General features: G+C 37.8%; 1 long non-coding RNA gene across 2 annotated transcripts in view; it reads left to right on the top strand.

The window, feature by feature from the left end:
• The window catches only part of LOC147759106 (uncharacterized), a 39,196-nt gene extending 17,062 nt beyond the window's left edge, over positions 1 to 22,134 (top strand). The window contains exons 1-3 of one of the 2 annotated variants that reach the window (XR_015330060.1): positions 15,412 to 15,529; positions 18,055 to 18,169; positions 21,976 to 22,134. This is a non-coding gene — a long non-coding RNA (uncharacterized LOC147759106). Of the gene's footprint in view, positions 1 to 15,411; positions 15,530 to 18,054; positions 18,170 to 21,975 lie in introns of those variants that run through there. The other variant, XR_015330059.1, reaches the window with a different exon arrangement.
• The last annotated feature ends 566 nt before the right edge of the window (positions 22,135 to 22,700 follow it).

The following is a 22,700-nucleotide window of genomic DNA, read 5'->3' on the forward strand; positions in this document are numbered from 1 at the left end:
ATATAGATAAAAAAAAAGAATGGTCTAGCTAGAAATAGAAAGAAAAAAATATTTTGATAACCCAATATGTACGACAGAGGTCATCGTCCGTTGCTTTAAAACATCGCCCAATCCTGTACCATATGGCTAGGCACATACAGACCCCTTCTCAATGAAATTACGTCAGGTAGGCTCATACATGTTATGAGCGACTAACAAACCATAAATATGAGCCAACATAGTTTCCTCAAAAACAGTAGCTCCAAGAAACTCACTTATTTAGATACATTCGTTTTTAGACTTTCCCTAACAACACGGATGAGGATATGTCGATTGGTTTTAAATAAATCTGAGACGACACTGACTGCTATGATAACACTGAAACAGTACGGTTCAACATGGTAAATAACAAATTACTTATAAAATACCGCAGGAGTTCTGTTATTACTTTCGGGCTTTAATGTGAAAAGAATATTATAAATTGATAGTCCAGAGACTGTAAATAGTGTGGCAATTGTTGTATGATGATGATGATGATGAACGGGCAGAAGGACAAGACTGCTCGAAAAAAAAGTCAAGAAATGCTACCGAAGGACGTTGACATTTCTAACATCAGTAATCGCAGACTTATTAGCCGACATTAAGATGGAGACCACTTCGGATAAACTGGCATGCTATAAGCCTTTGAAATCTAGACTCGATTCTAAAATAATTTGCTGAGTATATATTCTTTAGATCTTGCTGGCAAGGTCAGCAGAAATTGAATAGACAGAAAGATGATGTTTAGGTAGGTCACGAAGGTACAAATGTGTTGAGCGGCTTTGTCCAATGTCGGGGTGACTTTGTCGGTCAGGAAATAGCAGCTTTCGGCGAACGTTATCCACACGCTATTTACATCACAGCACTCACCGATTGTTGAATTGAGTCAATTAGGCCACCGATTAGCTAATTAAAAACATATCGGGGTCGCCTGCAATCACGACAGGAAGGTTAGTGACCTAGATGAAACTGTACTAGAATATTCTTGATCCGGCCATATATGTAGCTAAATCTGATAAACGCAGCCGGAATTAGATGCAGAGGGCGGGTCCAGATTTCAAGCTTTTCGTGGTTGCCCCTACAAAACTGATCCGTTTAGGGTAGCTGTCAAGGGACAGGCGGGGTCTTATCAAAAAATTTAATCCACATTAGTATCGAACTCTGAATAAAATTTTTAAACAAAACCAATTCATAAAATTAACATAAGTTTCTTGATTCACCAAGGATTTTGGTGGCATAAGATGCTGCCTGAAATAGTGGAGCCAATCGTTGTAGTACTATTCTTGTGACGGCTAATGCTGCGTTAGGGAACGCAAATGACATTGGCTTCATGAATGCCGCGTCGTAGGGGGGGGGGATCTGCCTCTCCCCCCCCCCTCTACATTTCGAGTTTTATTTCCAATATCGCCGTTAAACGATCCATCAGGCGGCTGGCTTCCGGCACAAACGAAGTGTGTTTATCCCCGGGTTCGAAACTAGAGCAACACCTTTCCCATTAAGTTATCACGAAGAAAACAGATTTATTCATTGTAACGCTAAAAATAAAAGGTTTCTTTTTTTTTAGAACACCAAATTCAGCCAAATCTGAAGGCTGATTCAGGGATTTACTACATCAGGCACAGATTTAGCTTCAGTTTAGATCTCTGCTACTTGAGAAGATAAGTACGAAGGGCAAAAACCCCAGGAATTAAAAGCTGCCTTTTGTATATGGTTACAACACGCTGGTGATTACGTTGGTGTGCATAGAGTACGTCTACACGAGCAGCATCCAAAATCTCTGTTCATCGATGTCAGCAGACTAAGTCAACAAACACGTATTCAAGTAATATCTTCAGATATTTACGTCTAAGAGAACCGGAGCCAGGAGCTGAATATCAATATGATTAGCACCTATCTCTAATCAACAGAAGCACTTTCTTCAACGCGAGAAGTACTGTAAGAGAGGTAGAAGTTCTCCTGCTTTTGTGAAGGAACTCTTCAATAGAAAAAGACGACGAAACCCTCGATTGGGCCCTAATTAACTACTGTTACGGAGCTCAGACCTATGACACATGCACTAATCGCAAGGTCCGTGTTTCAGGAATATATCTGGCTAAGAAAAAACGAATCAATTAAAACCGTAGAAATTATTAATATCATCAAAACAACGAAGAGAGGCATTTACTGCTGCCATCTCATCCTAGCTTCGCTACGAGAGCTGGATAAGGTGGCGGTATTACACAACTAGAAGAAAACCAGCTTAAGGAATGTGATCGCAATTATATTTTCTATTGAATTCCTTCCTTCGAAATAATAGACCTTTTATTCCTAATAAAAGCATATTTTGTTAGGGCCGTAGCATAATTTTCTTTTGTTGAAGTTTATTGTTTTGCTATATGTATCATCAATATAGGCCGCGCTAACGATGGGGTCGCGCGACTTGTATTTTGCACATTATGGGACCAGTGCCAACAAATGATAATTGAACAGAACGTATTGCATGTGGCACCACTGAGCAAAATAAACTGAGTACTCTAAAACTAATTCTAAGATGGCGAAAAACAATAATAGCTGGTCTTTCTTACATTAAGATAGATAAGCAAAAGTAGGTAAAGACAGTTACATTTCGCTGTTTTACACTGTTAGGGCTCGGGCCTCTAGAGGCCCGATAGGGTTATTTGTGATGGACTTATTTGCAGGGCTCCTAGAGATGAACGTAGGTCGCAACATATCGCCTTTGAGAAAATCATTTGCTGAGTGCGCACAGACCCGTTGCACTCCAAGTCACACTATGTACTTGAGAAGGCACTGACCAGACATTTTATGAGGAGTCGGAAAATTGATTTACGTAAACTTAAAGATACCAATTATGCCATTTTTTATATAGTCAACACTTCGACATTGATCGATATCTTACCACAGACCTTCAACAAGGTCCGACCTATAGCTTTAACATATTCGGTTAGTGAAGCCCACTTACTGAGTTGATCCCAAGGCTCTTCAAGCCCTATTCTAAGCCATGTTTGGTACCAGAAGCACCATTCTAATCGATACAACTTACTAAGCATCGCTCTGGTTTGCCGATAACCTTAAATGGATCGCAGCCTTCGAAAGTATTTATCATCTCCGAAAGGAGGTAAGGAATCTTCAAAGTACCAACACAGAGGACATGCCGCTTCGATGGGATCTATGATAAATACATAAAAGGCACCATCGGTTCCACAGGGCTAAACAGGTTTGTTTAAGGCAGAATAGGATATCTTGTGAATTAGGAAAGCTGCATCCTTACGCCCCTATCTGGTTGCTACTATGACGACTAGTCTCTTACTCGAAATAACGTAAAGCGTTAGCAGGAAGGCTTTTGAACGGTATGGAAAGTACTTTAAAAGTTATAAATGGAACTCCTTAGACTCAATGTAGATAATATCCTGAGCTATTAACAGCAATACAAATAACCAATTTGTAAGCAATCTAATCTGATTCTGAGAAATGAGAATTTCCAGATACAGATTAATGACAGTCGCTCTTTTACTTCTTTGAGGTTATATCAGACTGCATGTAGAAAACAACTCTTAACCCTTTTATATACACGTTGTATAGCGACTCATTGAAACATTCTGTGCCTAGGAAACGTATGCTGATGGCGTAAACGTATACACTGTAATTAGTAACGAAGAACAATCGGTTGTGCCCCACGGAAACGTCTATGAAAATGGTTTCTTAGTCCTAATCTTAAGCTATCTGTGCCAAAATGCTCTGTGTTGTGTCATTTTGGCTATCAAAATAACTGAAACAACTAAAAAGACACAGTAGTTAACCGTAGTTGTCCTTGGCGTAGGAGCTGTAATTTAATGCGTGACATATTTACGAAATAAACGTCTGAGACGGAAATATTGTACGTAAATTTATTATTACAACTTAAATAAATATTTCTAATTTTCCAGATCATTATTGTATGAAAACGGTGATATACTCTTGCCTAGAACCGATCTCACCAAGACGCAGGTTAAACTATTGTTAAGTAATTCCGTGCAAGCAATTTCTCTTCGTACAATATTGCGGCCACTACTTCGTACATTTAAATTGGAATAAAAAAAAATTGGGAAACAAGGCCAGCCCATTTAGTGTACGTTATTTTTTCTACGAAAAAAATAGCAACGATACAGCAAGTAGCACAAAAATATCTTTATGGTAGGGGCGCTGTGCATCTTTGATAATATTCAAACATTTGTTCTTCAAAATCCTTAAACGGGAAGGCTGTATAATGGCTTCTCAGGAACTAGCGATTTCTCCAGGCGTGTACACATGTTTCATGTTTACCGGAATGTACAGTGTGGCTCTCTTAAGATAGGATCTTTTCTATGAGTTGATTCTCAGACTACATATAAACAAAAACAGATATTTTAAGGATACTTTTTCTACGTGCAATAGTGTTGTTTATGACGATCATCTTTATCTAATATAAACTCGATTCGAGGTTCGATTATAACGTCGATTTAGAATCTAAACCTTTAGTAACTTGAAACCTTAACCACTAATAACTTTAAGAATATTCTGTTTTATTCTGCAAATAAAATTTCAATAGTTACTGTGCACTGAGCGATATTAGTAAATGAAGAATAGTATACTTACTTTAAGTCCAATGTTCCAAAAGGATTAGATTTTGAGCGGATAGCAGGCTAGTAATTCTAAAAAACACGAGCTCAAAACGTCCAAAAAATGCAAGAAATCTCACAGGGATTCTTTCAAGCTTATCCGGACAACCTAAATAACTTTCAATATTTTTTTCAAAAAGCAAGCGCTAATTTGTGTTAAAAAATCTGGGATTATTAAAAATGGTTTTTTAAGCCATTTTAATGAATTTTCGTGTTTTTTCTAAGCCAAATCTTATTAAGAACCCTACTGACGGTTTCAAAGGTGTCGCTGATATTGACAGCGACGTAGATTGGTGGCTTCGGTGAGGTGAGAGTTAGTCGCGCACAAAAAATGAGAGAAGACCACTATATCTGTCAGTTTTTTTTACATTTTCCTTGGGACGAGTTTTGTGTTAGCATGTACTATCGATTTCACATGAACGCACCCGAAGCATCTACGGATTATGTAAAATATTTAAGATGTTTATTCATTCAAGCCGTGCTTACACGTGTGCATGAACAGCTTATGCGATTTGTTGATGAGAGGTACCGTTTCGTAGTGCGACATTAGCGTAGTAGATCAATCACTGGAGATTGAAGTTGCCAGTTTACTTGACATAAGGTGAGAGATTACGGTTTGCATATACCAATGGGAAGATACGCATGTCTTCAGGGATACTGGAGGATGCTAAGAAAGATCGGCTAACGTTTTCTGGAGATTTTTACGCCAATCCACAATGATGTTTAAGTAACTACCTGCGGGATGCTTGTCTTAATTCTACACCTCTTTCGAGTAGTCGCCAGAATATGTTTGTTCCATTAAGAGTCATCTAAGTTTGAGTAAAAAACAGCACCTATACAAGCTCTTCACGCTGAATGTACCCCCATTAAGCTGGAAAACCTTCTTGCTTATCCGAAATTGACGAATTACCTTATCGTTAGTTTTTATGCGGCCACTGAAAAAATATACGAAAAAGCTTTAAAAAGCATTAGAATACTATGTTGAAACAATACGGGCACCGTACCCTTACCGTATGACGCTACAAATAACCAACGAAATAATTCGGCAAAAGATATGGCAAGATATTGGAAATAGGCAGATTGTCGTTAATCATATACATTCTGTTTATAGATTGGCACATAGGTAGTAATTAGTACATCAATTCCTACATCATTACTGGGCAGGTAATGCTCAGATAAGTAAGTCTATTTGTTATTGGCTGCAGCTAAGTAATCTAAAAGTTTGTACGAAATTTGTGTCACGAAGGAGCATTATAGAGGAGTATATTCAAGAAGGAGTCAGTTACGTTTGAAATCCGTCCTAAAAAGGACTTTCTTGAGAGGCCCATAAGGCGTGTACTTGCTAGTTAGGTTTTTATATTCATAAATTTCGTTTAAATTCTAGCATAATTTGAGAGTTATTGGAATTACTTTGAGAGAGTATGCTTACTACTAAAAGTTCTCAATATAAGAGTGGCATTGAAATCAAAGACTAAGGATTGTAGACATGTTTTGAACGTGTTTGGATACTTGACAGCGTCTAATAAAACAGCAAAAACGCGCACACCGGAAGGCTATGCAGCAAGATATTGCTGGCAGATATAAAGCTTCATAAGCCAAGAGTAGTAAAAAGAAAAGACTATTAGAATGAAATTCGAAGGCGCCTGTATGTTTCAATAAAATTATCATTTTATGTCTCGTGCCGGTATAAATATTGCGCAAATTCTTAACCTTTGTAAAGCGACTAAACATAACAGATTTACCTGCCCAAATTAGCATTACACTCTACAGGAAAAAGAAACTTTTTCCCGGGTAAGTATTTGTCCAACAAGGAAGTATTCAGCTATATACTGGTATGCTTCGTAATTAATTTGTAATTAACTCGTAATTAACATCACGTCCCAAAAAAACTACCTCTCCGAAAGGGAATATTCACACAGTCAAAGAATATAGGCTGAAATGATTAATATTTCTATCAATTATGAACTACTTTGGCAGAAGGCACGACGTCCCTGATGGACTATAAACATATCAGAATTCGAAATAGTTCCAATAAATCTAATAATGTGCTTTCTTCGCAGAGCGCAAAAAATAAAAACGACACTTTTAACCTTACTTCTTTGCTTTACCCGCTTCCGCCTTTCCTTCTCGATCGCAGGTGTCGACTCCACAACGATTCTCAACATCTAAAAACTCTGACTGCCTTTGTATCCACGTCGCTTGTATGAGACATGTCGCTCTAATTTGCACCTTTCTTTATTTCTAGAGCTAACTCTCGCCTACGTAACCATCTCTTAGTTTTATATTTTACAGACTGCCGAAAAGGATTTTGCTCGACTATCCTGTGATCTTTCCAACGGAGCAAAATATGTATGTAATTGCATGGTAACAATATCAGAGGCATTTGTGACTATATATTCACGCCAAGGAGCTACTGATTCATGTATTCGCTAAAAATCTTTTTCACGTCGCCCTGCGGAAATTTATACCACTACGCACTTGCACTATACATTTATATCACGTAGATTATACTCTTCTGCGTTTTATGATTATTAAATAAATAAATTTGAAAGCGTTGCTATTTTGCCAATTATTTCTTATTATTAGGAGAAGTAATATTTATACAATTGCTACGCAAATCAATTTACGAGACGTGTTACTCAATTATACACACACACCCACTCACACACACGCTCACACACACACACACACACACACACACACACACACACACACACACACACACACACACACACACACACACACACACACACACACACACACACACACACACACACACACACACACACACACACACACACACACACACACACACACACACACACACACACACACACACACACACACACACACACACACACACACACACACACACACACACACACACACACACACACACACACACACACACACACACACACACAAATAAACACACCCACACAGATACACACGCACACACAAACAGATACACACGCGTACACAAACAGATACACACACACTACCACCACCGCAGTAAATTTGCATGTAAAATTCATTTCATTAGTTCAACTGCGTATGTCGTCATCATTTTTCTATGGACATTAACGGCCTTTTAAGCGTTTCATGCTTATTATTATGCTAATTGTTAACCTATTTTCAGATAGGCAAAAATGTTTTCATAAGGCACTGGAATGGTATCTCTGGCGTAAAATCCTTATGTTTGTAGAGTGACAAAGTGTGTGTTTCCTAAGTAAAATGGACGAATTTGTTTCGTGTCGAAGGCCACCCGGATGATTTAATGCTAATACATTCTTTGACGGAAAACTTAAATCATTTCAAGTTTTAGAGATTAACGATTAATTAATTATTAAAATTGGACATCTTTGCCCATATTGCGAAATCTTCGCTTTTAATTTCGCACCGGCTCAAATGAACCACACTCAACTGCGCTACGGACCTATTTTCAGGATACATAACATATACATCACAGGTCATACTAAAAGTGCATTTCTCTGAGCTTTGTTTACCCACAGTGGCTGAACGAGTTTTTTTAAGGACAAAAGTGTAAGGTTGTAGTCTGACTTTTCTTTGAAAGATGCCGTCCAAAGTATTGATATTACAAAACCTTTGATTGCCAAAATATGGTAGAAAATACGTGCAAAAATGAGATTTTGATTGTGTATTGAAGTTCATTGCGCAGTTTGTAGAAAAGTTAAACAAATAACCTTCGAAAACATGATATATCTTAAAGATAACCCTTCGTATGAAAAAAAAATTAAAAACCCCAATATTAAAGAAATTAAGTCATGTGGCAGATATATTTAGAGTGGACTTGTTTCAAGATTTAAACTCAAAAAAACTACTGAATAACGCACTTTCGAAATCAAGGTACTCGAGTCTCTCGAAAATTCTAAAACCGCAATGTGCCTCTCAACGCATTTCTCAGATTAAGCCCCGTTGAAAATACATACAACTGTTTTGTCTAAATTAGTAGTAACTAACACATTTTGTAATCTCAGCCACTTAAGATAAAAAAGCTCTTACTTGAAGTTATCTAAATAAATCGTCAGGATGAATTTTATGTACAGTAGGAAAAACGAAAGTTTCTTTTAACTTAATCTTTCATCATACCGTTGCCGTAAGACAGATTGAGTATCTTAGAGTGTTTTTCAAAGATTTAAAATGGTCTATAACAATTTATCATTTTTTAACAAAATACCAACCAAAAACACAAACTTCAGCTCATGGATAATAGATACAGGGCCGGATGTGGCGCTAGATGTGCAGTCATTTTAGAATCAGAGGAAAATGCTTATTCTTTGACTAAAATGAACTTTGGCTAAAGAAGATGCTGCTTCATAACCATTTAGTGCCTACTTCAACATAATTCGTCCACCGCAAGACGCAAAAAAAATATATCTTGGACAGCGAAAACTCTTAGTTTTGATTGGGTCCAATCCTACCACAAGTAGTTGTCTAAGTAACGAGGTGCTTATGCCACAATTTAACACAACGTTGGCCTTGAAAAAATATTGTCATATATATTTATTAAAGCCTCAAATAAAAGTATTATATAATTTAGGAAATACCATGTAAACTTGTTCAAGGTTGGCAGATGTACAGATGTTGGCCCTTTTTTTGGAAAATATGTTACTGCTCTGAAATATGTTACATGCAGAACTGTGAAAGAAAATTCATATAGTTTTCTTACTTTTTTATAGCTTCACTGAGGTGCCAGATAATGTGAAGACGGCGGACTAAAACAAACGCTCCAAAGCCACTCGAATTGTGCTTATTTAGTATGTGTGTACAATTATATGGCACAAAACTTTATTTCAATTCAGCCGCGCTATCAGGCAAGATACCCTCATCCCTAATTGCTTTGCTAGGTAAGCTGAATGTAGGGCTGCTTGGTTTACGAAGCGAACTTCTATTCTCGAGCCCACCCTGCTTATGGCGCACGAATCCGGGGTCGCTTTATTTAAAAACCGACTGACAGGCCTCGCAAGTTCATATTACTGGTCATATCTGATGTGACTCGGTATGCAGACGTCATACATGTTAAGAGATTGGTAAGAAAGTAACGACAGATTTTCTTCACTACTTCCTTTTTTTAAGTTGTCGTTTGCTGATCTTCAAGTCTTGGTGTACAATTGTACAGGAAGCTCTTTTTTTGCTTTTAAAACGTTGTTACCGTTTTGTCCATATTGCAAAGATGTACATGAAATTTAAACTATGAAGTGTGTAAGTTCTTTTTCAAACTGCCATATTCACGTTTCATAAAATAGGAAACTATATTTAAAGGATAAAAACGTCACAAGATAACAGATCAACACCAATTTGGAGGTTTTGAAAGATGACTAAAGGAAAAACTAAAACGCGATCTCAGACAAAAAAAAAACGAAGTGCGTCAGAAAGAAAAATAATTGAAAACGGAAGGAATAGACGAAAACCGCCATGGTTTGCGGCATAAGTAACCTTATACCAGTTGACAATACGTGTGACTGAGGTATGTGAATCATAAAAATGTCGGTATCTATTCATAAATTATTCCGTTTTATACGTATCCATTATAAAGGTGTAGAATAATCCATTACTATTCGGCAATGTAAAGAGAACGTAGGGAAACGAGACCACATCGTATTAGTATTGCCACGGACTAATGTTCCAGGTAACATCATTACGTGAACTTACTATCTTCATGAAGTGGGCCTTTATAAAGTACATTAGGTCTGTACGAGACCGCTCCAGGGCAATAGTCTGGTACGCACAATACGTCTACAAATACATCGGAAATAGACAAGGTAGCTGAAGCAACAGTGTTCAGATATTGCAACAGCAATTATTACGTTAAGCCTGTGTACAGCATGTTACTCCCGGGACCACAGATGTTATTTGCGGAAAACGTGATGAAGAACTGTTTTAAGGCAGAAAGGTTGAAAATTACAGGAATGATTGTGTAAGATTAATTGTGACGCACAGGATGCCGGTTCCATATGAAAGAAAGGTGTGTTTGAAGTCAGCGTGGCTTCACGTAGCCTACTGCTCAAAAAAATTTAGAGGAAAATTCAGATTTAGTTTTCAGGACGAGTGCCTTGTTATGCCTGATTAACCTCAGACTCAAAACTCTCAACAAGTAGTAAAGCTTTCCTAAAACGAGTTTGGTATATCTGAATATGTCTTTCTCTACATGAGGTCTTGCCCAACGGCGACGATAAATGGCCGGTATATTTCCTTTTATGTACACAATTCGTTTTAGAAAAGTTTGACCAGTATCAGCGGCTTCCAGGGATACTTGCATATTAGCAATTTACCAAACTTTATGAAAATGATTAATATTAGTTTACAATTGTTTAACTGCTAATTTTATTCTTGATCAGACAGCGCACTCAGTCAGGGTCATCTGTGGGCCAATCTACCGATCTAAACGTTCCATTTGTTCGACTGACGCATGGAACCCGAATGTTCGGTCCGTCGATAAAGTACATTTGATGCATCAAGTTAAAGTCAAGGAAAAATACGTTCAGGTTATCTTCGTTAGTGTTAATAGCTTAGTGACGATTTGGTAGTAAAGTAATTGTGAAGCGATAGCTTAATTATCGAATCAAAGAGTTATTTTATCTTCCATACAGATACTGCTTGTACACGACAAAGACTGCCTAGCAAGCGAGAGCGCACTGACAAAACGTGCACATTTTCCAAATAGCTCTCGATGGTGGGCATAGATACAGGCTTATATGGATCGTTTCCCAGTGAGATACTTCAGACCAATAGAGCTATTCACGACACGGATGTGTCGTGAATAGCTCTATCCAACGAACGTCCATATGTAGACACAAATACGCTGCATCGTGGTAGACAAATTACACTGCGGTACGACAGACTGTAGCGGTTATATACAGACTGCATAGCGTAAAGTTAGCTAGCATACGATACGTTATGATCGACAGTTATATTGCGGAAAAATCTCCTATGAACCTGCTGGTGCTCTTCGTTCTAGCGTCAATCACAGCCATTTGAGAGTAATGGATCGGTTGACAGAAGGGGACGCCTTCAAGCCGCCCCATAACTGCAGTCGTTAAATATAAGGCTGTTATTATTATTAATAACGAATACCTCATTAGAGGATAATATGAGCCTTTTTGAAACTGTTTTTTCGTAGATTTATTTATTTCATTTCTAAATATATATATATATAGGCGAAATACGGGCACTCTAGATAAATATAACGACGGCAACTGAGCTCACTGTATCAAGGGGCGCTAGTTGATTTGAATGTCCCGAAGATTGTTGTAAAAAAATCAAAGGGAATAGAGGAAGAGTACTTTGGTTGTTGGTTATTACCTTTTCTATTTGTGTACTTTTTTTGTAATTTGTAAAAAAAAATAACTATCTGTATCAATTAGTTAGTTTCTTTCATATGATCTTGCGATTATAAAATGTAGTAAAACGTAACAAAGTTTTAATACACTATTAAGACTACTAGAGGCGTTGCCGGTATTGGTCATAAATTAATTCCCAATAGATACATTTTATCTTGTACTGCCTAACAGGCCTTCTTCAACGTATGCTTGATAAAAATTCCAGTTGCGAAACATTATATGGTGTTGAAGTGCAATCTTTGATTCTATTACTATAATATCTGTATGTATCTTTTTACCTGCACAAGTATTCTTGCGTCTGAGCAGCCCTTATTTCTATAATAGTTTTGCTTCTTGCTTCAACTATGTCCTATTGCCAATCTTTTAGCCTTTCTGTTCCTAATCGATTTTCAGCTAGTTTCCACTTGGGGGCAATCATGCTGCTCCTTCTAAACCAAAATGTCACGCGATCGATGCCTATTCAGCTTACAAAACCTCTGCAGTACTCCTCTTGCGTATGATGATTCACAAAATAGTTATGCTTGCGCGCTTCCGCAAGCCGCAACTAATTTTGTGATATATAATTTTTATAGGCCGACGCCGTATTCGTTCCAGCAGCGTCAGAAGATTTCGTGTTTTGCCGCGATTTGTAGCTTGCCAATGGCTGCGCTTTGTCTGAAGTCGACCTTTTTCGCCTGATTCCATTGGCTTGCTCAGTTCAACAGGGGTCACCAGGCTAGAAGTCAGTTCTGTGAAGTTTGTTAAACTTAGTATGTTATTTGTGATATTTGGAATATGATTCATTGTTAGTAAATTATGTCCAAATTTCAGAAAATATCCTCTATATGTTTGAGGTCTCAGCTCTTGAAAGGAACGTTTTATTAGCTATTTGCTATGTGGAACATCTGTGGACCGCATTTTCACCAATTAGGCACGCTAAATCGGTGCTTCTTGTGCTGTATCTCCATGATACAATTGTTTTACCTTCTTTGCCGTCCTGCAATTGTTTTGATGACTTGATGATGGTTTTGAGCATCAAGCTTACCCCCAGAAATCGGCAGTATCGTGGTACGAATGCGCCGAAAAACTTTTTTAGCTAATGAAGAACTATCTGAGTGCTTTGTTGGTCATCGCTCTGATAATACTGTGTTGATGTCTTATTCTTTTGGCTATCTTGACGGCACTTCCAGTTCTTACGTGTAACTTGTAAAGCATGCTAAAATTGTTTGCAACGAAAACAATTCTCGAGACATGTACCCGATGCACACAGTCCACATGTATTACGTTTCGCTGGGTCACCCGTATTTATCGGAACAGGCACTGTATCTGTCTACTGTAACCCAATAGGCCTTAACTCTCTGTAAAGAGGTACCTTTTTGAATTACTTAAGGATTGTTTGACGCATAGCATCATTTCATCCGAATCTTCGAACCTTCCGAATCTTGATTTTCGACCAGTACGTCATACGTTAGTTGCCGCTGCACGAAATGTCATAGGCTAAATTAATTTGTTAACAATCGTTTACACGCCCCACACATGTAGTCGGCTCGAAGATAAGGTGGAACCATCACTGCTTGTACCCCGTATATGAGCCTATCCTATTAGTTCATAGCATATGCTTGGGTTTAGAAGAAACTCTACTGTAATATCTGTTGTGTCTTATCCGCTACACGGCTTGACCGCCCTGAAATGTATCGATCTAATATGTTGTATGTTATAAGTTGGAGACGCACGCCCTAAAGACATTTGGGACATTAGTGAATGATTTGTAATCCGGACGCAGTGTTACTCCATTCATAGAATTATACATATATAATTACCAAACTTTTTGCGTGTCATCAAAAGAGCTATGTAATCTTTCTTTATTACGGCATAATTATTCGCTGTTAATGAACGCGAAGTGTATTCTATTAGTTTATCACTTCATAATTTTACACCTCCCAGCTTGAAGTTGCGTGCATAAACCCGACGACGATGAACTTGCTCTCTCCGAAAGCCAGTGCTGGTTGTTAGACCTGTTTTCTTGATTTGAGCGAAAACTTGGTGCTGGCTTTGCCGGACCAACTAATGTCGGCGTTGGGTCAACTTGCACAATGGTTCCATGATTAGGAATAGGGTAAATATAATAAAAAGATATATAGTTCAAACATTCTGAAAAGGTCATCGACTTTTTCATATATCTTGAAAATGGCATCTCTGATACGGCTTCTATTTTCTCACGAAATGCTAAATTTCCGTTAATGATATCATCTACAAATTAAACACTTCCTAGGCGGAATTGAGGTTTATACAGTTGAAGTCTTACTTGGCGACCTACTTCAAGTAAAGCTAGCGGCGTTCCATAATTGACCTTGCTGGCTTCCCGCATAATACCATTTACTAGAATACGACCCGTCAAGGCTTTGCTGAGGCGACGCAAGATATCACTGAGCGTAGGCATTGAGTCTAAAAATATTCGTAACTTACGTGGAAGTTAGTAGGCTACGAGGTTGGCAACCCATTGCTCCATAAACTGTATAAATACTACCGACGGAGTGCGAGGTAGTTGCTTAAGATGGTTGCTTCGTTCTAGACGGAGATTTTTTTTTAATAACTGGTTGCAGTATTTCGCACTGGCCTTCAAAAAGGTCCTCGTGTTCGTCTGCAAGTACGTCCAGTCGACGTTTGATTCCTTCCACCGTTCTGCTTACCTTTGGGTTCACTCAATACGTGATTCTGCGCTAACATGAGACAGATAGCAATGTTTGCAAATGCCAGTGCTTCGACGTGCTTGTCGATTATTTAAAATTTCGCAACCTGCTTTCATGTTGCAGTTCTGACCTTGAGCGTTATCAATTCTACAGCTTTTGCTTACGAGTTGACGTTCATTTTAAGCAATCTGATGTGTGATTATTTTACGCAAATGTTCAATATTATGTATGTTTTCAGGGCCATCACGTTGCACGCTGCTTTTCTACCAAAAAAGGTTCGCAACCTTCTGTGTTGTTCTTCGATGTGCAGGTCAACCTACAACCTCCGTTTCGATGTTTAGTCTATAGTCTCCGTCTAGCAACGATAGTTTTCTGAATCTGAAGTAGAACCTCCATACTTCAATGTTCTTGCGACGTTACTTGCTGTGCAAGCCTGACATTGTCTCTTTTTTTCTATCTCGATTTACATCTGCATGTAAAGGGCTTTTTTCTTTCCCGCATGAGTTGTAGGTCAGGCCCAGTGCCAGACACTTTGTTATGGCACAATTATGTGTGCAATTTTACTTTTTTTTTATAGCTTAAGACATATGTATGAATCTTTCTTTGAGGCGTATTCTCTTCGTGCAAACGATCACGGCTTGTTCAGGCAACTCCTGGTCCTTCACGGTACCAATTTCTCCCTATCACCTGAAATGCTTTTTCGTTGTCTCCATAAATTTCCAGAGTGACATTTTCGACGTTTAGATTTTTCTGATCTGCTTCCCTGAAGAGTGTCTTTCTGGTCACCTCGAAACCAGTGCCTAGCATAAGCATGACGCCGGACATGACCGCTTCAGGATTCTCAAAGGTAAATGTCTTTACCTGCTGATTTATCCATTCTCGAAACTCTTTTACTGTTTCGGTATCGGCCTAGCTGACTTGTTAGGTGTGGGACAGACACATATATCTCCGATCTGACATGTGTCAGCAACGAAGAGTGGAATTCGTTTAATAAATCGCAGTTCGTCCACATTTGTACAGACACTTCGGTAGATTATTCTCGCCGTCTGTTGTTGTCCTCTCCCCGTATCTTGGCGGATAATGTGGCACTTTAAAAACAAGCGTCTCTCAAGAGAGGTTTATTCTGTGTAAGGTGAAGGAACAGTCAGATGCTGTGCTGTATTTACTAAGCCCGCCAGGAGGTGATGATATTGTTCTCAAAGGCTTGCTTTTCCCTTTGGCTGTTTGTTTACGTCTAGATTCCATTCGGAAGTATTCCCTCTTTACCACATACCAGTTTTAATTTCGTTGTGTGTTAGGCGATATTTGATCTTGAATTCAAGGTCTAACGTTAGATGTCCTAAAAACAAAAAGATGCACTTTTGACACCTATCATAGCCACCTTTTTGTCGAGGTCAAAAACTATCAAAGTTTTTTATTCAATGCAGCATCGTGAATTAGCTAAGGAGTCAGCTGTTTTACTATTTGCTAGTTGATAAATATTAACTGATGCGCGCAATTTTCCTTTTCAATTCTGAAGCGATCAAAAAAAGCACAAATCGTATCTGAGATTATAATTAAGAATATGCAACACATTATTAGTATGAAATCCTTTTATTTATTTTTTTAGTTTAAGGGCAAGGTAGGTTTTTCGCATGTCGTAATACTCTAAGTTTATGAAGCAGTGCGATACCAAGTGGGTGGCCAGCCTTTCAGGATCGATCAACGGGGGGCTTCTATTAACGTTTTGAGAAATATGAAGTCTGTTTTGTAGATATGAGGTCTAAAATTAAATAGTGTATCTAATATTAGAATGTTAGTATCTAATATTAGAATATTAGAATGAAAACTTCAGAGAACTTTTGTGAGGCACCTTGATGCTAAGTAAGGTTAGCCATAGATCCAGCGCACCCGATACAAACGTACGGGATTTTACCGCAGACAAGTTGCCTACAACGAATGGTTCCAGTTGTATCAAGGAAAATCGCTTGTAGGTATCGATTCATACAGGCTATTACATTTAAATATTAAAAATGTTTTGTCCGCAAAAAGCGATTTCGAATGTCTTGAGGAGTTGACAACGATCGATTCGACGGAATCGATGACGAATTTCTTTACAATTGACTCTCAGTTATGCCTTTTACGGCACCGCTAGTTTAGCTCTGCCCTAGAGACTTGCCAAGTCTTTACGAATATTGTTATTTCTGTGTCTTGGTAAAGCTGCATTATATTCTTGCTTCTGATGTGTCGTATTTACAATGTATCTCCACTTTTAATTACTTAATGAATCTGTATTTAGTTGCTAGCAAAAATGCTAGCACTATATTTGGTAATATAAGTTATTTATTGTTACCACTACATTTCGCTCAGATATCTTTCCAAATGTACAACTATACGTACGGGGCGCTAAGGCACCATAAAACACTAAATTTAGTAAGCGTTACACGACAATTACGACATTGCTTCAGAAAATAAATAAAATAAAAATAGTAATTATACAAACTACATATAAAGCTATATAAACACAATGCGAAAAAGATTGTTGTTCCGGTCGAGAATACGCCCTACTTTTCCTGTTTCCTCTTTGAATGTATATCTCAAGTCCGTTGTAATAAGTGAAATCAAAAGCTATATTAAATTCGTAACGCTTGATTTCTAGCCTAGGAAGGTAGGCGTAAATTGAAGAGTTCGTATATTTTCAAATGATTTTTTATTAGCTAACACCTCCTATAGATGTCAACTGGACTGCTGTTGGTCGTGACGTGAAAAAAAAATGTCACCAAAAATCGTTCTCAAATATTTTTTCCCGAAAAACAGCTTCTCTTACGCGGGATTCTTTTAGAGCTGACCGACGAACTCAGTAAAAAAAAATTCGGCCTGTTTCGTTAGTAGAGTCAACATGTCCGCCGAGGGTGAAGACGGTCATTGAGACGTTACGAAAAGTCATATAGAAATTATAAAAACGAGTATATCCGGAATTGACTGAACCCCGAGAGGAATTTTTAGGAAAGATGTACGTTCGCTCATCTCCAGAGTCTTGCTACAATCGCATTGACAGGCTTTAGCAAAAACTACTACTAAAGGTCCCAAGAAAACCTTCAAAACTACTTTACTTGCAACTCTTCCCGATACAAGATGCGCTTAGTTCGTTTGCCACGCCAGACCATATTTACGCTATGTTATAGGCGTAAATCAGTTAGGCCGCTTGTCATCATCCAGGAATCGGTCTTCCAATATACGTTTACTTGGCACCCTGCCATTCCTCTTTAGGCTTATAAATTTGCTGGTTAAATTTAAATGGCGTTTAGACTACCGATAACAATAATTTAGCTACTAATAGCATCGTGTATTCTAGATAATGCTACTTGCTCACTGCGTCCTTTACTGCACCAGTTCCAGGCAAAGCTGACTCCTCAAGCCAGAAATGGCAGAAGCGGCGGCATTGAGTAGCAAGTATACAGCAGCCTCGCATCGTCCATTACTAAAGCGAAGCAATTTTTCGTCTTAGGTTGGTTAAATGTAGTTATGAACATTAATGTAAAACAAAACCAGACGACGTCAGTACACCATATTAGAGAATGAATATACAAAAGAATTAGTGTTTTGCAACCTCTGAAAGTCTCTACATGATAAATAAGTAAGTAGCTAATTTAGAACATACTTAATTGCGAGCTGCTCGTTGATATCTAAACAACATCGAAAAGTTACATAGCAGAGCTTTCCGGAATTGCTATAATTTTAACAAACAATATGTAGTTAAGGCTTTCCGGAGTTAGCCAACGTGTCAACATCCCAAAAGAAGCTTATTTCACTAATGGTTTTGAAATGTTTCTTTTTTTTTTTTGCTTTAAAATGTGTTAAGCACTTTATTAATAGGGTTCCAATACGGTTATCTGTACGATTCACTTAAAGGGGAAGCAAAGCCTCTTAGCTTATACAAGTAAATACATGACGATTGTAGACATTTTCTAAAATAGAAAACAGCGTCCTTAGTACACGTCTAATCGAACGTCCATTGCCTGTGTATGCGTACAAAAGAGTTAGGTAAATGCATTAAAAATATATAGAAAATAAGTCCGCAGGCAAACTTAAAAGTATGTATAACAGCAAGTTTAAGATATTAACCTATAGTGCTGAGTTCGAGTTTTAAAATATGGACGAGGTTTAAGTATTGTGACATGAACAAATGAGCCCTTGATTGTTGGAACGATTAAAATGTCGTTAAGGGAAACGGTGCAGATTCCACGATACTGCAGACGCCACTGTCGCCTTAACACGAACAAAAGTTGCTTGATTTCAACTCGAAAGTTTAAGAAGTTAGCTGTAGACATAAATGTAGCTTTATACTAACGTTCACATATCAATGGGCAAACGTCGTACAGTGATGAGGACCGCGGTAACGCTTAATCGGTTCCTCAATTTGCTTGAATAGTTCGGACATAAAGACAGCATGCGAGCTTTACACATTCACAAAAACAATTTTAAGATAAACACACGTATTCGCGCTTGATCTTCCGATTCGTTTTCAAGTATTTTCCTCTTTGTTTTTTTTTTAACATACTTTCTGTTGTAGTACCTTTGGACCAGATTTAGATTACCCATTAAGTAAAACTCCCGCATTAGGCCGCAATAAGTTTATGAAAAGGAAAAAAGCTATCCTTTCCATAATATCATATCCAAAACCTTATACCTACGGTAGATTTCACAATATAACGACCTACTGGTCGAGATCAATCAAATGATTATTAATAAGTGGTAATATTGGCCAAAGCTCACATACGCCATTGATTTCAGCTTACAGTTTCCTTTCTGAAGCCCAAAATCGGTGGTACATAGCTGATTACGGACCATATTATCGCTGGACATATTTTTTTTGTGTTGTTGTGTGCAGTGTGATGTTGCGATCGCTTTTATTCATCGTGGTTTCGTCTTATATGTGAAAGTAAGAGAAATGTTATGGTATTCTCATGTTTACGTAGAAAAATTTGTGATTTATAGAACATACCGAAGAGTATGGTCATCAACACAGCGCATGAAGCACAGTAATACAATTCAGTTTACTGAGTATCTTAGAAAAGTTATAATTTAGAATTAAAAGATCTCCTTTTCATTAAGTATTGGACTTTGTCAACCAGTTGCGTTAATTCAAATTTCTTCTTGGTAAAACCGTGTGTGTGGATTGAATACCTTCAAGTAAGAACTGTCACTACCACCTTTTAGGATTCTTCATTGCAAAAAAGCTCACATTAGTCACCATATTACGATGTATTAGTCAAGTCAACTGTCTTACGACCCAGAGGAACGTTTGTCACATCCCTATCAATAACTCTGCTATATTACATTTGAAGTTATGGAAATTATTGGAGAAAAAGAAGCTGCAGTATCCTTAGGACCGTGTTTATTACACTTATATAAATGGTTATCGTGATTGCGACGATTGTCGACTGACAAACAACATTTCTTTACCCTGTAAATACCCTGTCTTAGCAAATTCAGCCTAAATAGAGTAAAATTTTTCAAAATTCTAACATTTCATTTTGTCTATGTAATTCGTTGTCGAAAACGTGGCTTGACTATCAAAAACATTTTGGACCGATAGGACTTATCGTATTCTCAAAGAATTCTTCTGTTTTTAATGTAAGTAAATAATACGACATCGAAACGACTCCTGGTGGTGCAATGTACGACGTATAACGAATATATAAGGCTATACTGTGTCATTAATTAATTTATCTATAATTTTATATACACGAGGAAAGAAAAAAATATTTAGATGCTATCTTTATTTATTATGTATTAATTAAGCTTTCTTCTAAAAAAATTGACATTTCAATTTATAATAAACCGATCGTTATCGGCCTCTGGTTACAGGGTTGTAATGTCTAGGTCACTAATACCCTTCATTCAGTTAGGGATATTTTATGCATAGAATAGCTATAGAGTGCCTACATCTTTACTTTTCACTGCAGTAAGAAAGGTTGACCTACTGAGAAGTAATGACCTAGTTAAAGTACGTTAAAAATAACATAGAGCTCGCTTCCTTCGACAGCGTGGGATATCAGCGTCACAGAGAGCTTTCACTCGGATTTAAGGCGAGAAATCGGTGATAACAACATCTTTGGATGAGCACCGCAGTAAAGAAGTATATGGCATACGATATATTGAATCAAAAAAAAAAAAACAAAAATGTACACGCAAGCTCAGTGTTAGTAAGAAAGGTAGTAGTTTGTATGCCAATAAACGTGACGCTGGTTACCTTGCCTGTACAGACATTTCCCTAGGCATGTACAGAGACGAGAGAGGACTGATTCTTACAACAAGTACATACAAATAACCCCAAAGAAATCGAAAACCAGTATTAGCTTGTTTCCATAATTTGTGCACTCCTCAGTACTAAGAGGTCGTTTGTATTTGTAGCACTACTATTTACCACTGCAAAAACTTTGCAGTGGTAAATAGTAGTGCTATAGTAGAGAAAGGTGTTTCCTGTTGGCCATCAAAAAAACACCTATCGTTTGTAATTGTCTGAAAAGCGGTATTTTTTCACAGAACATGGGTGCTAGATAACTGCGGCTGTATGCTAGCTAGTTAGTTATTCGAAATGAAATTTCTTCATGTGGCTTATACATGAAAAGTTTGCAAACAAACCGAACTATATGCAACATCCGTATTCTTGTTGAGAGTGGCTGAATGTCTTTGGAAGCCCAATAAGAAATAGGTGATGGCGCCATCGAGAAATCTATTTGTTTGTTGTCCTTTGAAACCTTTCCCTGCGTGTCGAGACGAGCGTCAATCGCGTAAGTTTTTTTTCATCCTTCTCATAGGCATTATCGTCAGGGTTTAGTGGTTTAGGGAACAATTACCCCGCTGAATTTCGTAGATTACATAGGAGTGAACTATTTTTTTTTACAAATCATCTGCATATTCGTACTAACATTCGATCACTGTCTGCCGAGTTGCAGTGTTAGGTGTAAAGGTTAATTATTGATAAAAGGTCAGAGCAATTTTTGATCATTGTAGTGACATTGATACCGTGGCTGCTAAAGGCCTTAGGGTTGCATCGCGAATATAGAACCCACCATAATTGCATAGTTGTGCAATATTTGAGGAAAAGAATAAAAAGATTCTGAAATCTTGTTTTCGACTGAATAGAGCAGTCCGTGAGAGAGCGGTTTATTTCGCAACCTAAGGTAAATTTTGCAAAGTGTCTGCAGGTTGTATCGTACAACAGAAATCGGTGTGGATCATAATACATAACCCGTACATATGTTGTCAGCAGTTGTCGAAAAATTGTGACATGTTTTATATACTCAGGTACGCAAAAGTCACCGAAGCGGTCCTGCGACACATACCGTTAAGGAGAGCACACATACGACTAACGAAGAAGCTACTGACGGAAACTTTATGGAGGAAAAAGCCACATTGCGACTAGGCGAAGGTTCCAACGAATAAAACCGGTCGATTTTATTAAAATATTCGGGGCTATAACTATGAGTATATTTTTATTTTCTTTGTAATTGTATTTTCATATCGATACGACAACTGCGCTATTTTATATTACTTAGGTTACTTAATTTTAATTATATTATTCATTTTATATTACTTAGATTTAAGGCACCGAGGTTAGGTCCAGACTGTCCATAAGGCTGTTCAGGAATTTCAGATATTATATGGCAATGGTTGTTTGCTTTTCAGGCAACTTTTTGCCACAATAGACGCCCCTGACATCCATTGTGATTATAAGCATTAACTCACGCCCAAATCTATTCGGCACTAACACCGAAATCGCTTCCTCTTTTGTTCGACGCTATTTCTTCGCCTGATTCTTCTCTGGTAGGCGGCACAGGTTGACCTGTGTCTTGTCTACGGCAACAGCGTGCTCCAGGCAGATCTTTCACTGGCCAGAGTTGTGTAAATTGACTCTAGAGCTCTGAACTCAATTAGTAAATAATCAATTTTTGCTTTGTTTTTAGAATTCGCGTTAGAATTTTATAACACGTGCTTACGAATCTACATGAAATGCTCTATCCGAGCTTTCC

This window comes from Varroa destructor, unplaced genomic scaffold (genome assembly GCF_002443255.2).
Source record: "Varroa destructor unplaced genomic scaffold, Vdes_3.0 BEIS01000001.1, whole genome shotgun sequence".
Taxonomy (NCBI): Eukaryota; Metazoa; Arthropoda; class Arachnida; order Mesostigmata; family Varroidae; genus Varroa; species Varroa destructor.